Raw genomic sequence first — 19,437 nt, forward strand, 5'->3', positions numbered from 1 at the left:
TCTTTCATATAGAGAAGGAACTTAAAGATACCAATTTTCACACCTGACACACTAATTAATTGTGTTAGCAGGTGTTGTAGCTGCAAGTGCAATTTTGTGATCGGGAGTACAGTAAAACAAACTTGGTTTCATAGCTGAGGGCATGCCAGCAGTTAAACTGTCATTGATAAAATGAAATAACTGCAACTGTAGCTCTAGAGATCAACTGTTATGCAAATATGTTCAAGAGAAGACAGGTTTATCTCTGGTAAAACAGCTACTTAAAACGATAACAACACTTCAACTTTGATCTTTATGTGAACACTTTCAGTTGTGAAACAACAGTGTTTCGTACCTTTATTTTCAGCCAGCGAAGTGTCTAAGGAAAGAACGTGTGAACTGCAACAGGAAATGTGCAGTAGAACTGAAGAATCCACTGTAAATTTGTAGTTCCGGAACAAAAGACTGGAATCAGAGGACAATTCTTTTGTGTCACTTTCATCATTAAGAAAATCCATTAATGATAAATGTTTTGTAATAATTATCATTTACGTATGATTGTGAGATAGGCCTGTGCATCTCTTCATAGATGAAGAAGATGAAAGAGATGATAGCTATCATCATATTCATGTCCCCTCATTTATCAAAAACCTAAGTACTCTAAACTCCGTCTGAACAGGGCTTGAACGCTGCAATTTCCGGAGCCTCCTTCCTTCTTCCATCTATTGTGCACATTAAACAGTTCCCAGTCCAAGTAGTTAATAAGCAGAGTCTTTTATGAAGATTTGAGAGAAGCGAAGATTACAATAAACCTTCAGGTTTACTTAGCTTGTCATGTCGAGATGGCTCCAGTTTTTCTTGTCTAGGAGGCTGATTCTTGAAGCTGAAAATCTAACATCAGGTCCTCATGGCTGATTTGAACTAGATATATTGGAAGATTGTTGTTACAGAATTTTTTACGTAAATATATTTTCCACCGATTTTCTCACATTTCAGTATATCATACAGTATTTTGATTTTTCACATTAACAAAGCCGAAATTACATTGTTCACACCTATTATACAAAAATGAGTCCGATCACATCAGAGGTAAGCTTAACACTCCCAATCTCTGCGGAAATAATAATATTCCAAAGGTTCAAATGGTTCAAATGGCTCTGAGCACTATGGGAATTAACATCTTAGGTCATCAGTCCCCTAGAACTTAGAACTACTTAAACCTAACTAACCTAAGGACACCACACACATCCATGCCCGAGGCAGGATTCGAACCTGCGACCGTAGCAGTCCCGTAGTTCCGAACTGCAGCGCCTAGAACCGCACGGCTACACCGGGGCCGGCAATATTTCAAAGGGTTTACAATTTTTATTAACAACTGAATTCCTACTAGTTGTCGTTATGCTGTTAATTTCAATTACACTACAAGATTGCATAATTAATAACAGAAATTTTGTGTGCAAATGATTCGTAATTTCAAATGTTTCTAAAAAAATATTTTTAACTGTACATTCAGAACTAGTACTTACCGATTGTAACATCGAAGCTAAAACACTTTATAAAGTAATACCTTTTCATAAATTTTAGCTTGAAATATAACATACTGTGTATAAAATTATATGAAGTTTTTCAAAAAAGCAATTGAGATTGCTATTTCTTGAAGGTGCAAACAAGCTGCATCCTAATCTTGGTACTTTCATAAAGTAATAATCTGTATTTTTCTATTTAAAACGCACAGTGAAATAAAAATTTAAGATATTATTTGCAATTTTCTTCATTGTGATTCTTTGCATAATCCTTATCTGTTTAACATGTGTAAAGTGTTTGCTTTAAACAGTGAATGAAAAATTATAATGGAGTATGCTGGTTATAGAGAACTATGGCCGTATTGATCCACATTGTCAAAATGTGTGATTTTTGGACAAAAAGCAACCAGTAAATTGTGTCTTGCATTGAAAAGAAAAAGAGGCCTTTTGACTCCGAAAATTTTGTTTTTCCCAAAGATACCTGGAGAACATAAAGCTTCGAGTTGGGCTTAAGATAGTAGGTAGTCGTTCCCTGCCTACCAATAGTTAAAGCACAATAGTATCAGCAAAAAAAGAAAAAAAAACCTGTGAGGCTGGAAGTGTATGCCAAGTGATCTTTTCTGGCCAGTTTGTACTAACGTTATTTGTACCCACACAGCTTCTGTCTGACGTGTTTATTGTTCACTCCGAAGACAGTAAATATGAAAATGTCATAAACACTAAGTTAAACTCGAATTTTTGAATATACACGGAGCTAATATTTTTAAACGGTGCTGCACCTGATTTTCTTATTAAGTGCTTACGTTACGCAGGTACCGCAACATTTCTAAAGTGCACCGTTTAACTCAAACTAAATGAACAGTTTCGGTCTTTCATAGAATCAACATTTTATATTCAACTTAAAAGATAATTTCCGACTCAAAGCTGGCGTCAGAACGTCAATAATTTTCTAAAGCGATTGCTTTCCTTTCCAGGGACGTTACACTTTTGTCATCTGTGCCGCGCGGGATTAGCCGGGCGGTCTAGGGCGCTGCAGTCATGGACTGTGCGGCTGGTCCCGGCGGAGGTTCGAGTCCTCCCTCGTGCATGGGTGTGTGTGTTTATCCTTAGGATAATTTAGGCTAAGTAGTGTGTAAGCTTAGGGACTGATGACCTTAGCAGTTAAGTCCCATAAGATTTCACACACATTTGAACATTTGAACATTTGACATCTGCTCCAACCCCCATACGTCAGCTCCATAAGGCACAATGGTGTCCAGACCTCCCCAGATATTGGCTCTTAAGTTTCAAGCAGCAATTTGAAACCTCTGGTTACTTACGTGAGGGAAAATCCACAGATGGCCCCATGCGCTCGTGCAAGGCATAGAGCGCACTCAGCGGAGTTTTGCACGTAGTTCACAGAAGTCTTCGTGATGGTGATAAAGAAGAACGTATAGAGTTTTATGAATTTATTCTGTTAGTGGAGATGTCGTATTTGCAGATGATACAAGTATTGCTATAAAAAGCAGTACCCGTGATCTCACTGAGAAATCAGCTAATGAAATATTTGTAAGTATCAATGGGTGGTTCACAGCCAATATATTGCCACTGAATTTTGACAAGACCAAGTACATACAGTTTAATACCTCACAAAGAATACCTGACCCTATAAGTATAATGTATTCAAACAATGAAATTAAAGCTGTAGACAGCATAAAATTTTTAGGGGTACAAATTGACCACAACCTAAATTGGAAAACCCACACTCTAGACTTAATAAATGCCTTAGTTCAGCTACATAGCAGAAATAGGTGATTTAAAAATGAAGAAGTTAATTTATTCCGCCTACTTCCATTCACTAATGAGTTATGGAATCATCTTTTGGGGAAACTTCTTTCACAAAGAGAACATTTTCTAAATTCGGAAACGAGTCATTAGAATTATATCTGGTGTCAGTCCTAGATCATCATGCAGAGACCTCTTTAAGAAACTTGGTATTCCAACTACTACTTCTCAGTACATATACTCATTGATGTCCTTTCTAATTTCCAACATGTCTCTTTTCACACAAAATAGTGCAAAACATGATTATAATACCAGAACCAAAAGCAATCTGTATAAGGACTATAAAAGTTCAAAAAGTACAAAAAGGAGTCAAATACATGGGTACTCATATATTCAGTAACTTATCAGAGCATATAAAAGGTCTTGTATGTGATAAAGATCGGTTTCAGAGTGAATTAAAGAACCTCCTGTTGCCCAACTCCTTCTACTCCATTGATGAATATCTTCACAAGGATTACAGCTCGTAACTCTGTCTGCGTTAGACTTGTACAATATCCATGTATTAGACTAAAAGGCATCCATGGAAAACGATAAACGTTATGTAATGGCACATAACAATTTCAATTAGGCCACGTTCCATTTCGGTGGAAACACCACAAGGTAAGAATAGGGGAAATTGTAATGAAGCAAGAAAGAGTCTTTCCAGAGTTTGACGTGTTTCCCAAGAAAAGATTTACAACTCATTATTTTTTTGTAGAAAATATGGCAAGATGAATCACTGCTGGAGGCCTAGTTTGTTCCACGGTAGCAGAACATAACTAAAATTTGATTTTTGTGTGGTTTGTGAAAGGCTCATTCTATGTACCTCCACTTCCAACCAATTTGGGTGAACAGTGACGTTGCCTAACAGCAGCACTGAATGGAAATTCCAGACTTGCTCGCAAAAAAAGGGGGTAAGTTGTAACCACTCTCGCATTTCCGTCAGTGTTAGGGAAATATTTCAGTAATTCTTTCTTTCACAATAATTTTTTTAATTAACGTTATTTGAAATATTTAAGGAAAAACTGTAATTAAAAGGCAGTAAAAGACTAAGTTATAAGAGAACAAAGCTGTAATACCGTAGTTTGTTTTTGCCTATGTATGCATGGAACCATCATTGTTAGTTCATTACTATTACGATTCCTGTCGTGTGACATTGGGCGTCTTGCATGCCTGTGATGATGAGATGATGATAAGGACAACACTACAACCAGCCCACTAGCGGAGAAAATCTCCAACCGAGCCGGGAATCGAACCCGGGTTCGCTGCATGGGAGGCAAGAAAGTTACCATTCAGCTAAGCAGGCGGACTCAGGTACCTAAAATACCACACTGAGTGGCGTGCAATGTTGTTAATTATAGTGTGCACCACAGGAAGCACGTTACACTTTCAGGACTGCTCTCAGTGCAGCGAGGGCGTGAGGTGAATTACTGCTAGTAGAGACACGCCTCCACAAAGCATAGCGAATCTACTCTCTGGTGGATCCAGGTCAAGCGAAGATTTTGCCTAATCGATGCACTCAGTTGTTTTCTGCTGAAGGTGATGTTTGCGAGACGAAAGGTGTTTGGTGGTAGATATCTCCTAGCATAGAATCGTCATATACAGCCCAAACATAAGGGGTAGTTCGCAACTTGAAGATATGTTTACAGAAACATTGGCCCATCCGATGGTACGTCAACCACTCCTCAAGCCGTCCCTGTTACATTCCCGAATAAAGTGTGAGAGGAAATATTTTCGGCAAATCTCCGTATCAGCTCCAATTTTTCGGATTTTCCCGTAGTACCGATCAAGCAAGACGTACTCGAGAGGAAGTAGTATGTTGCCTGACTCTCCCTGACAATAATTAGTAAACGTCTCCGTGTCACACAGTACGTCATCTACATACATCAAAAAATGCATCACCCCAGTTCCCATAACTCCTGAAGGTAGACGTTGACTGTGGACATTGTATCACAGACACAGTCCCTTTGGCTGTTCAGAGATGTCACTAAACCCGTCCAAAGATGTAAACAACCATGCATGATCAGCGCCTATTAGACGGAGGGGTCCAACAGCCGATCAGTTCCAGTCATTCCACCAAGAACGAGATACATGCTCGAGTTGTCTGTAGTTCAACCGTGCCTAGACGGTCTATACCACAGTTCGATCACGTCCACATTGTTACTTTGTGCCAAGAAGGGCTCTTAACAAGGGAAGTGTCCAGGCGTCTCGGAGTGAACCTAAGCGACGTTGTTCACACATGGAGGAAATACAGAGAGACAGGAACTGTCGACGACATGCCTCGCTCAGACCGCCCAAGTACTACTACTGCAGCTTATGACTGCTATCTACGTATTATGGCTCGGAGGAACTCTGACAGAAACGTCATCATGTTGAATAATGCTTTTCGTCCAGCCACAAGACATCGTGTACTACTCAAACTGCGCGCAGTAGGCTGCATGATGCACAACTTCACTCCCGACGTCCATGGCGAGGTCCATCTTTGCAGCCAGGACACCATGCAGTGCGATACAGATGGGCGCAACAACATGACGAAAGGACCGCTCAGGATTGGCATAACGTTCTCTTCACCGATGAGTGTCGCATATGCCTTCAATCAGATAATCGTTGGAAAAATGTTTGGAAGCAACGCGGTCAGGCTGAACGCCTTAGACACACTGTCCAGCGAATGCAGCAAGGTGGTGGAAGCGTGATGTTTTGGTGTGGTATTATGTGGGGCCGACGTATACCACTAGTGGTCATGGAAGGAGCCGTAATGGCTGAACGACACGAGAATACAATCCTCCGACCGATAGTGCAACCATATCGGCAGCATATTGGCGAGGCATTCGTCTTCATGGACGACAATTCGCGCCCCCATTGTGCACATCTTGTGAATGACTTCCTTCAGGATAACGACATCGCTCGACTAGTGGCCAGCATGTTCTCCCGACATGAACCCTATCTAACATGCCTGGGAAAGATTGAAAATGGTTGTTTATGAACGAGTGACCCACCAACCACTCTGAGGGATCTACGCCGAACCGGCGTTGAGGAGTGGGACGATCTGGACCAACAGTGCCTTGATGAACTTGTGGGTACTACGCCACGACAAATACAGGCATGCATCAATGTAAGAGGACGTGCTATTGGGTATTGGGGGTACCGGTGTGTACAACATTCTGGACCACCATCTCTGAAGGTCTCGCTGTATGGTGCTGCAACACGCAATGTGTAGTTTTCATGAGCACTAAAAAGGGCGTAAAGGAAATGATGTTTATGTTGATCTCTATTCCAATTTTCTTTACAGGTTCCGAAACTCCCGGAGCCGAGGTGATGCAAAATTGTTTTTGATGTGTCTAGTGGCCGGTCACTCGGTGTTGAAAAATAAACCAAAGAGTGTTTTGTTGGAAAAAGAAATTCCTTAAATCGCATGAAACCAGTATCTGCTGGGATTTTTGAATAGGAACATGAAAAACCTATTGAAGCATCATATAAAATTTCTCTTATAAACAACAATTGGGAGAAACCTCATACTTTAATCAAATCTTACATTCTTAAAGGAACCAGAATTGTTTTTGGAGAAGATAGCTTAAAACTGACGAATACGTCTCTCAAAAAACAGTGTGCAACGTAGGATAGAAGACGGTACAGCTAGTTAAAAGGCTGAAAATGTCTCCACTTTTTACCTTGCAGTGTGACAATTCTAATGATATAGTTCAGCAATATCTCTTAACAGTCTACTATCGGTTTGTGGATGAGAAAAAAATAATGGAAGAACAATTGTTTTCTAAAAAATTTGAAACATCAAAACATTATGATGTGTTTTCTGCCGTTAATGAATTTTGGGTTGAAAATTATTTGTCTTGGGACAGAGTTATCGGGATTTGTACTGGCTTCCTAAGTATTACCAAAGGAAAAAATCCTAATCTTATTGGCTCTCACTGTATGATCCAGAGGCAGGGCATAGCTTCTGAGCCTTTACTTAAGAAACTGAACACTGTACTAAAAGTGCCTATCAGTGTAGTTGATAAAATTACATCAAATGCTGTCAATATTCGTATTTTTTTCGAGTCCTCTATAATGTTGAACACCAATCTTTCATACCCACTTCTACTAACTTTCGAAGGGCGATATACGTAGCAGGCTGTATGAACGAAGTCAGAGTTAGAACTATTTCTTTTGAGTCAAGGGATAGCTGAGCATCATTACCCCACTGATGACAGTGTCGCCTGGATGCTCCCATTACTAACATTTCGCCATTTCCACCGATTCAGTGAACATATGGATAGGCAACAGTGTGATGTGAACGAGTGTACAGTTATCATCAGGGAACACCTAGAAGGGCTCCAAGGGGAGTTCAAACTTTATTTCCCCCATTTGTCTTCAGAAGACTGACAGTGCAGATTAGCAAGTTAACCCTTCACAACTGATGTGTATGCAATTCCTGATGTAACACAAGAGGATGCAATTGAAATAAAATGTGATTCGGTTGCTAAGGAGCAGTTTCAAGCAAATATTTATGCAAGAATTTTGGGCCAGTTGTAAGTAGGCTGTTTATGTTTTCTTATTGGCAACGTTACGTAGCGCTCTGTATGAAAATCACTGGCTGTGCTGTGTGCAGTCTGTGGCTAGTTTGCATTGTTGTCTGCCATTGTAGTGTTGGGCAGCTGGATGTGAACAGCGCATAGCGTTGCGCAGTTGGAGGCGAGCCGCCAGCAGTGGTGGGTGTGGGGAGAGAAATGGCGGAGTTTTGAAATTTGTAAGACTGGATGTCATGAACTGCTATGTATATTATGATTTTTCAACACATTATTTTTTATATGAGACTGTCACTGTAGCGCAAACTGCTGTCATAAATATTTTGGTAGGAAAGTTAAGTGACCTTCATGTAATGCATGGTGGGCACCCAGCTGCGCGATAGTCGCCTGGGAAAGAGCCATTAGTGTGTGCCTTTCAGAGGCACAGGTGGAGAAAAAAAAAGAGACCTTTAACCTCGCTATTGACATTCCTTTGTAGAAAGCATCACAAATATGACACGCTCATTACTTGAAAACATATGATTACTCGTACTTTGTGCTACTTACTGAAATGCTTATGAATTGATGGGAAATATTCGTACATCTGCACACCTGATTATGACAAGTGTCTTTCTACGAGAATTGAGAGAATTTCTACTAACTTATGAAATGCCTCATGACTACTGAATGATTATTTTATGCTTTACTTTGTACATAGTTGCTTATTTTATTTGATATCTGTTTTCCAGGTGTGTTGCATCATTGCTTTTATAAAATAAAATTAAATGCATTTGCTAATGTGAACACTTTCTGTCAACAGATCTGTTAGATAATAATTTTATGATCCACATTCTTCAAAAAAAAGGAGCACTTGGAAAGCAAAGAACAGTATGAAGGGACTAATAACAGTAACTGCATACATAATTTACTTTTCAAGTACTTGGTAATTTTTATGGTAGAGTAAGTTGTGGTGCACCACTTTAATTACATAGACATTAAGATGTGCATAGACATTTCCCTTATCTGCATTGTTGTCTTTAGTGTACTATTTTTTCTGCTTGAGCTTTGTCATGTTTAGGTATAAAAAATGGTTCAAATGGCTCTGAGCACTATGGGACTCAACTGCTGAGGTCATAAGTCCCCTAGAACTTAGAACTACTTAAACCTAACTAACCTAAGGACAACACACACATCCAAGCCCGAGGCAGGATTCGAACCTGCGACCGTAGCGGTCGCGCGGTTCCAGACTGTAGCGCCAGAACCGCTCGGCCACCAGCGGCCGGCTGTTTAGGTATAAGTTATTGCATTTACTGCTGCTGCTTGCCAGGCATAGTGCTACTAAATTTCACTTTGTATTACTCTGTGAAGCCAGTTTTACTACTGATTTATTTTTCTTTTTGCTGCACATTGGCTCATATTAGTCATAATGTTGCATTTGCTCTTCAAATTTAGATTTACTGCTGCTAGCTTTGCCAATTTGCATTTCTTTGTCATTGCTGTTTGTGTTAATTGTTTTGTGCTGCTGCATTGCCTCATCCACTAGTTTAGCATCTGAGCTCAGTAGATTTAAGTTAGATTAAGAGGGGGTAGACTATATAAGAGAATGAGTTGCGATGAATTGGAAGAAATGCGTTGAGAAGTTATACGAAAAAAGTACAGAAAGCAGGTATAGTTAGGATTTTCTTGTAAATAAAGGATGAGGTAAGATAATGGAAAATAAATAATGAGGTAAGGAATATGTGAACATATAAATACAGAAAGCATGCTTGGATAGGATTTTTTTGGTGGAAACAAATGTTGAAATAAGACGAAAGATCTATGGAATGAAGTTTTGGGGTGGACTGCAGTACCAAATGTCACACTGAAAACAAACCCTGTCCTGTATTTTTGTGTTATTACACTATGTGAATTTGTGTTTTTCCTGTCTTAATGTGTTTAGCTAATAAGAGTCATGTTGTAGAATTTTTCTGATAATATGTTATTTTCTTTGTAAAGATGTTTAGACATTATTTATTCTGTTCTGTTTTAATGCTCATATGTGAAGTTGATGTTTCGAAAGTTATTCTGATCTTTTATGTATGTACTTATGTCATAATTCCTGTAACACTGATGTATATGTTATTTCGATTCTTTTGTAAAGCCTGTACTACAAATGTTATCTGTATTGTTATGTTCTTTAATGATGTATTTTGTACCTTTGTAATTGTATTCTTATGTTATAAAATTGTAATTGACACCAGTTCATCATATTATTAACTTGTAAAGTCCATTTCACTGCACACGTTTCTGTTGGTCATAGTATATGGACAATATGTGAGAAGTAGGGACTGTTAGTGTTTGCACGTGTGTTAATAATTCAGCAAGAGACTGGATAACAGCTTTGCTGGTTCTAAGGACAATTCCAAACACTTTGTGAGTGCACAAGTGGTGGTTATGGACTTGCTATATTATCCGCAAGACTCTTCAATGGTGATTGTGCACCTGCACACTCACAACAGATGGCTGCTGGCCATCTCTACAAGGACTACAGTGGGTCTGCATCTTTGATGACCCACCAATACCATTATTTCTACAAGGATTACAATGGGTCTACACCTTTGCTGACTCACCAGTACCATTATTTCTACAAGGACTGCAGTGGGTCTGCACCTCTGGTGGCCCACCAATACCACAATCTCTACCAGGACTACAGTGGGTCTGCACCTCTGGTGGCCCACCAATCCCGTAATCTCTACCAGGACTACAGTGGGTCTATTCTGTGCTGACCTGCCTACCAATATTCTTCAAAACTTCGAATGACTCTGCTGTGGGTTTGCTCTGTTGTGACCCATTACTTGTCTGCATGTCGAGAGTCAGCACTGTCTTTCCATTGGAAGGACAACACTACTTCTTCAAGACTGCATGGAAATCCACTACTTCCGTGTGCATTTTCTTTTACTGCTCAGACTTTCAGAAAAACACTGCAATTTTACTGAGATGAATGATCAGGACTGTCATTATGGACTGTGAGAAAATTTTAGCTTTTGACCAACATTGTATCAATAAGTGTGTGCATTTGATATCTTTGTTATTGTAATTATGAAAAATTTTATCAAATCATTATTGGCCACTGCCCAAAACAATTTGTAAACTTTTTGTGGGGAGCATGGGGGCTATGTAAGTAGGCTGTTTATGTTTTCTTATTGGGAAGTTACGTAGCGCTCTGTATGAAAATCACTGGCTGTGCTGTGTGCAGTCTGTGGCTAGTTTGCATTGTTGTCTGCCATTGTAGTGTTGGGCAGCTGGATGTGAAAAGCGCGTAGCGTTGCGCAGTTGGAGGTGAGCCGCCAGCAATGGTGGGTGTGGGGAGAGAAATGGCGGAGTTTTGAAATTTGTAAGACTGGATGTCATGAACTGCTATGTATATTATGATTTTTCAACACTGTTAAGGTAAATACATTGTTTGTTCTCTATTAAAATCTTTCATTTGCTAACTATGCCTATCAGTAGTTAGTGCCTTCCGTAGTTTGAATCTTTTATTTATCTGGCAGTAGTGGCGCTCGCTGTATTGCAGTAGTTCGAGTAACGAAGATTTTTGTGAGGTAAGTGATTTGTGATAGGTATAGGTTAATGTTAGTCAGGGCCATTCTTTTGTAGGGATTATTGAAAGTCAGATTGCGTTGCGCTAAAAATATTGTGTGTCAGTGTAAGGATAGTCATGTATAATTGTTCAATGGGGACGTTTCACAGTTTCCTTCCTATTAATCTGGGAGTGGTAAAGGATGCCTTACAAGTCCTGGTGCAGTCTTCATCAGACTGGATTCATGACACTAGCGACCATGAATAGGAAACATCGCAATGGCCTGAACGTGGAGAATGACCTTAGATTTGCTTTCAGTTTGAAACTAAACATTCAGGAACGGTTTAAAGAAAAACAATTTCAACCATCCCACTAATGTTCCACATTTTTCTTGTGATTTGCAACACATAAAAAAGGAATGCTGGACGTGAAAATTGCTGTTAAAATGAAAAAATATATAATTAGGTTTTTAAGTTTTTAAGTAAGACATAAAGACGTTTCTATTTCGGCTACTAGTCCTCTGATCAACATTTGATAATCCTGACTCACTAAAGTGAGGATTCCAGATTATTGACAAAGTTTTTGGATAGAAGCAAAAAATGAATGAATTAATTAAAATAGGAGTGAAGATGAGATATCCCAGGATTGCAAACACGACACGAGGTGGGAAAGGTTGGGAACCGCTGGACTACGCGATCTCGTGACGAAATGCGCCGCTCTTCGTTAGATCTTATGTGTCTCTTCTATTAATCCTACCTGACAGAGGTTCCAGACTGACGAGCAATATTCAATAATAGCTAGAATAAGTGTTTTGTAAGACAGTCTTTCGTGGATGAATTCCTCGTACATTTCCGTAAGCTTCCTCCAACGAATCTCATCCCGGCATTAACTTTCAGTACAATGTTTTGTGTGGTCATTCAACTTTATGTCTCTCCAAATGGTTGCTCCTTGGTGTTTTTTCATTGTTACTGTTTCTACTGATCTGTCGTTAATAGTGTAATCGTACAGTAGTGGATTTCTTCGCATGTTTACGCATAATACGTTACATTTATTCATGTTTATGGTAAAGTGTCAATGTCTTCAACAATCATCGATTCCTCTGATCGTCTTTCTGCAGTTCTTTATAGTTTTCTGGAGTTCCTACCTTATTATAGACAGTCGTATCATCTGCGAATAGCCTTATGGAGCTTCCGATGTTATCTACTAACTCATTTACGATACTCTCAGTTTCTACGAGTACTACTGCAATTACCTTATATCTGTCGGGTTTGATCCGTTAAGAGCACCTTGTTAAGTTCTGTCTGCAAGAAAGTTAAGAAGCCAGTCACAAATCTGATCTAATTCTCGGTGTCTCGTTTCATAATTCTATATAGCAGTGCGAAGCATCGAACAGGTCGTCGATGACTACGGCGCTCTGGATCGCATGGAGGAACAAAACAAGTTGAGATTCACAAGATCTCTGTTTTCGAAACCCAAGCAGAGTTTTAGAGCAGGTTTTCTTTCTCCAAGGACGTCATGAAACGTGTGCATAAAACATGGTCCATAATTCTGCAACAGACTGACGTCAGCGATGTAGGTGTCAACACAGATATAGGCCTATTATTACCTGCATCTGTCCTATTACCCTTCTTTGAACTGGAAATGTTCTGCACTTTTTTAGTGTCCGTGTATCTTTTGTTGCTCCAGCGACGCACAATAAACTATTGCTGCAAGGGGAACAAGTTCTTTCACATGATCTATGTACAATGTCACAGGTATCTTGTCCAAATCCTGAAAAGAATTTTGGAGAGACGACGAGAACTCAATTTAGAGACACACATAGCTTTTATTGACCGCTTTTGAAAGTGTGAAGAGAAAGAAACTACGGGACATGAGGATTAAAGCTGAGTATTCTGGACATCGTGTTAAAGCTATAAAATAATTATACAAGAACACAAAAATAGTAAGAAAAGTTGGTAATAATAAAACTGAAGGAATCACCACGAATAAGGGAAACCAGTCACCAACTTTATTTAATGTACATGTTAATGATTTGATTATAATTTTGGATATTTGTGGTAAGGACTTACGGGACTAAACTGCTGAGGTCATTGGTCCCTTAGCTTACACACTACTTAATCAAACTTACGCTAAGGACGACGCACACAAACACACACACACACACACACACACACACACACACACACACCCATGCCCGAGGGAGGACTTGAACCTCTGACGGGGAAAGCCGCGCGGACCGTGAAAAGACGCCTGAGACCGCTCGGCTACCTCGAGCGGGGATTTGTTTATAAACTTCGGTATACAGATTAATAGAAATAAATATTTTAATAGGGGTATGTAAGCAGATCTTCCCCTCCCCCCTCCACTGCCGAACCATGGACCTTGCCGTTGGTGGGAAGGTTTGCGTGTCTTAGCCGTACAGATAGCCGTACTGTAGGTGCTACCACAACGGAGGGGAATCTCTTGAGAGGTCAGACCAACAACAGGGACAGCAGCCTTTTCAATAGTTGCAGGGGCAACAGTCTGGATGATTGACTGAATTGGGCTTGTAACGTCTACGAAATGACTTAGCTGTGCTGGTACTGCGCTGGTAACAAGGGGAAACTGCAGTCGTAATTTTGTCTACTGATAAGGTGCGGCCACTGTTTTTTGCGATTCCAAAGCAAGAACCCTCACAGATTACTTGGAAAAGGCATAACCATAACTGGAATCTATTATACTTCATTGTTGGTATGTTTAAAATTTGCATCCAGCATATTCATCTATTCCCTGTTCCCCAGCTTGAATCTGTAGCTTGCTGGGAAGAAATTTTCATCATGTGAGGAAGTGATAGTTACAGACAACGAGTATTTTACAGACTTTGACAGAATCTGTTTTTCCGACGGGATAGAAAGCTGGAGGATCGCAAGACCAAGCGTATATCCTTCAGAGGAGGCTAATTGAAGAACTAAGGTGAGTTGTTTACAAAAATAATTTTTTCTTGCATTTTTAACAGACTTGTACACTTACATTTAGGAAAAGTCGACAACTCCAGTGACCCACCCTCCCCTCCCTCTCTTCACCCAAATGCCTCAGCGGTGTTGCCATGTCAGCAAACACCAGCGCCCTCACTACGCATGATTTACGTCAGCCAAGAAATAGAAAGCTTTTTTTGTTTCGCAACACGTCAAATATACTCCAAGTTCGTTTCCGTAGACAATCTTAAAAGACATAAGTAAGCTGACACGCCCGGGCAGAATCATTTTCGAAACATCTTGATTATCACTGCGCGATAATCGGTGTAAACATGTCTTGATGATCAGTGTCCAAAGCGAAGCACAATGGACGTCAGCAACTTTGAAGCATTTGATAATGAATTCAGAGAATTAACTAACAGTACTTGAACTAACATTTGCCATTAGGATGAGTTTCGAAAGTTTGATTGCTTCACTGTGTATCTGGTGGTACGGAGATTCTGCTTTCAGAGCTCTTTAATTTCATAATGAAGCTGAAAGGTCATTTTTGTTTGTTGGTGGAGGTACACAATTTGTTATTTGATTTATTCGATAGGCGGATATCGTCGTGGAGTGCCACTCGTAACCACTTGAGCTCCACCACTGAAATGCGTGATCCAGCCTAATCAAAAGTCACTCTGATAACATCAGTGTATGGTGTGCGTTATTCAAACCACTTTTTAAAATCTAGACTACCGTGTTTTCTGGCCATAGTATTAGCAGCTTTCCTCCGTGCTTTTCAATTATACTTGGTGTTTGATTATGAATATCGTGGTTTTAAGGCTTTGTAGCATTTATTTCATTTAACTTAAAATTCTAAATAATACATCAAAAGAAAGAGCAACTCAAGAAGTTTTTCTTAGAAGTGTTTAGTGTGAGCACCATTCCTCACAGGGCGCACAAGGGAGACCGAAGAACGTGTTGAACAAGTGAGAGGGTCTTCACGCATAGCCCCAAGAAATCAGTTTGGAAGGCTGGGGCCGTAGAATAAGAAAGGGTGGAAACGACTGATTGAGTCACAGCTACATTAACACAATGCAATCAATTAGCAAATTAATGAAGCTGAAGCGTGATAATTATTCACTACAGGAACACAGAAGTAAGAAAATATTCGACACTGCTCAAAGAACTACTACTCTGGAACCTAGCAGATCTACAGGAACTGAAAATTACTTAAATTACTTTAGGGGGATAAGAATGGAAGACGTGTTCTCAAAAAAACACTACGAGGGTAACAGTTGTACAGAACTCTTTAGACTTTACTTAACTCACAAATAAACATTCGAAATGACTTAGTGTAGCATCCACTAGTGAACGTAATGCTAGTGTGCGTAGGTTTCCTAGGTTCGAGGCGCAGCGCCGTTATATGCAGTATTTATATCATCAACCTTCGAGTTCCTTCAGATGACGGATAGAAATCAATATCTCATAGCGTATCTGAAATAGGCCATTGTTAATCACTACAAAGTTTCACTGACGCATTTTAGTGCAAACTTGTCCATCATGCACAGACTGCTGTCGTCAGCTTCAGTACTGATTTTGACCAACTGTACGTATGCTGCGCTCATGTTAGTGTTCCAACTGAACCGATCATTGACTAGAGATGATTATGTCCGGCTACTTGAAGACCATTTTCAGCCATTCAAGGACATCATGTTTCCCAAATAACAATGCCATGTTACCAGCCACAATTGATAAAAAATGGTTTGATGAACATTCTGGACAGCTCGTGCGAATGATTTGGCCGCACAGATCGCCCGAAATGAATCCCATCGAAAGTTATGGAACATAATCGAGAGATCAGCTGGAGCTCAGAACCCTGCACCGACAACACTTCCGCAATTATGGTTCAGAATTTCTACAGTGGACCTCCAAGAACTTGTTGAGTCTATGCCACCTCGAGTCGCTGCACTACATCGGGAAAAAGAAGGTCCGACTTTCGTCACCTCAGTGCACCCGTATATGCGTCTACGGGTAATCACAGAGAACTCTGGTTTACGCCCCCCCCCCCCCCCCCCCCCTCCCCACCGTCCCCCACCCACAGTCAGTGTAGCGGTATTATACCGCCGGCAATGTGTTGCGCATATTCTTTTTTAAGCGATTTGAAATGTTTGCGTATCTACTTTGCACAATATAGGAATATTTTATTGAACAAATGCACACAATATGACCACAATTTTCAAACTTCAGAAAACAGCCATAAGAATAATAACCAAAAATACTAGTCGAGCTCATCGTAAAGATCTGTTCAAAACACTGGGGATTTTAACTGCTCCAGGTGAATACATTTACCAGTCAGTTGTACACATCAAAAATAACATTGGTAATTACTGGACAAACAGCTTTGTCCATGACCATGCAGCAAGAGATAGTCTCAACTTACATTTACCAAGAAAAAATAAACATAAGACTCAAAACAGCATTTTCTACCAAGGAATAAAACTGTACAATAAATTACCAAAGGAGATTAAAGAAATTGCAAAAATACGCTTATTTAAAAAGGCAGTTAAAAGTACCTGTTATTCAATACATTTTATTCGTTGAAGGATTACTTAGCTATAACAGTAGGGGTTTGATAAAAAAAGTTATACAAATAAATAATAACAATAATAACGATTATAAAATAACCAACATTCCACATAACACCTTCACTTTATGGTTTTTCCTTCTTTTTTCCTTTCTAGAAATACTTACCCCAAGCTATGCATAGCACAATACTAAAACCTCTTCCTCTTTCTGAGCTCAACAACTCACTCATTATGGAGGCATGCTGACTCAGTTTTTCAGTATAGCAAATGGGAAGTTGCAGTACAGAAAATGGCCCAGAGATGACCAGTTTGTGTGTGTGTGTGTGTGTGTGTGTGTGTGTAGTGCTGTGAAACAATATGTGAATAGTATGTGCAGTGACTGATAGTGAGATATGAATGAAGTGTGGCATTACATTATTTAATAAGTTATTTGTAAAAAACGTATTTTATGCCAGGAGTAAATCTAATGATTGTCTCTAACTAGAAGTCTGTAAATATATGTGTGTACGAATTAGCTTATTTTAAATTGATCTAAACTTGTAAATACTTTGACATGTCCTATATCCTTGTAAAAAGAGATATGCTGATGAATAAAGCTACTACTACTACTACTACTACTACTGCTAACAACACTTGACTTGTATTATAGAAGAATCTTAGAAAAACACATTGTCTGTCTCTTGTATTACGGTGAAATTTTATTTATACAAAATAGTTTGTGGACCGTATTTGTAATGTATCGATTTTACTGAGGTCTAATTTCCCGTAGCACGAGTTTGTCAGTTACGTGTGAAGCAGATCGACTGCCAAGCTTTTGCTTCCATAGATACATTTGTGAAGCTTGGACACATGATATGATAGATTGTCTTTGATTATTAAGAAAGCATTGTTGAATAAAATAGCTCGTAGTAGGCAGAACAGCAGTATTGGTGAGAGCGAGTCATAGTCGAGTCGGACATTGGTCGAGTCCTGGGCAAGAAGTCACGGTGATCGGTTGGCTCAGGTGAAGATCTCTGGGTCAGAGCAGGTGATTCACTCTTGAAGATGAGAAATTTTGAGAAGAGGAAATAGCTAAGAATTGAATATTATTGGAGGAAAGAATTGGAATTTGATTTTGACGCAGAAACAGCTCAGCAACCAAAAGGTATTTGTCGCATTGCTTTGAGTGCATTTAGCGATTATTGTAGTTTGTTAATTTTCATTGTCCAATGATTTTAATAGTTGGGTAAAGGAGACGATTTATCAGTCATATGTCCAAGATGTTAGCAAGTTCCATCCACTTCTGGTAGTTAAACGATTTTGATTTAATAATTTAAAGTTAAAACTGATAGATATTTTATCTACACGAATATCTACATGGCTATTCTACATATCACACTCAAATACATGGCAGGTGGTTCATACAATCTCGTGCACAATAATTCTCTTTTATTTCACTCTCGCACAGCGCGCGGAAGAAACGAACATCTGTATATTTCCGTGCGAGGTATGATTTCCTTTATTTTATTATGATAATTGTTTCTCCCTATGTAGATCGGAATTCACGGGAGAAAGTTAGTGATTGAAATTTCATGAGAAGATTCAGTCGCAACGAGAAACGCCTTTGTTTTAATGACGCCCACCCCAGATCCTGTATTATCTCCGTGGCATTTTCTCCCCAATTTATCGACAATATAAAACGTACTGGCCTTCTTTGAACATTCTCGATGTACTCCTTTAATCCTATCTGGTTAGGCTCAAACCTCGCGCAGCAGTACTCCAAACTAGGACGGACAAACGTAGTGTAGGCAGTCTCTTTAGAAGACCTGTCGCATCTTCTAAGTGTTCTGCCAATAAAGGGCAGTCTTTGGTTTGTCTTCCCAACAGCATTTTCTGTGTTCTTTCCAACTTAAGTAATTCCTAGATATTTAGTTGAATCTAGGGCTGATTTACTTATCGGGTAACCGAGGTTTAACGGATTCACTTGAGCACTCATGTGGATGAGCTCACACCTTTCATTATTTAGGGTCAACTGCCAGTTTTCGCACCGTTCGGATATCTTATCTAAATCAGTTGTTCTTGACCTTCTGATGGCTTTACTAGATGATAAACTAGAGCATCACCTGCAAACAGCCTAAGACGGCTGCTCAGATTGTTCCCTAAATCGTTTATATACATAAGGAACAGCAGAGGGCCTATAATACTACCTATGGGAACTCCAGAAATCACTTCTGTTTTACTCGATGACTTTCCGTCAATTGCTACTAATTCTGACCTCTCTGACAGAAAATTATGAATGCAGCAGGATAACTGAGGCGATATTCCGTAAGGATGCAACCTGATTAGAAACCGCTTGTGAAGTACGGTGTCAAAAGCCTTCCGGAAATCTAGAAATACAGAATCAGTTTGAAATATCTTGTCGATAGCACTTAACACTTCGTGTGAATAAAGAGCTAGTAGTGTTTCACAAGAACGATGTTTTCTAAATCCGTGTTGACTACGTGTCAGCAACAGTTCTCTTCGAGGTAATACAAAATGTTCCAACACAAAATAAGCTCTAAAATCCTGCTGCAT

Source organism: Schistocerca nitens, chromosome 5 (assembly GCF_023898315.1).
Source record: "Schistocerca nitens isolate TAMUIC-IGC-003100 chromosome 5, iqSchNite1.1, whole genome shotgun sequence".
Taxonomy (NCBI): domain Eukaryota; kingdom Metazoa; phylum Arthropoda; class Insecta; order Orthoptera; family Acrididae; genus Schistocerca; species Schistocerca nitens.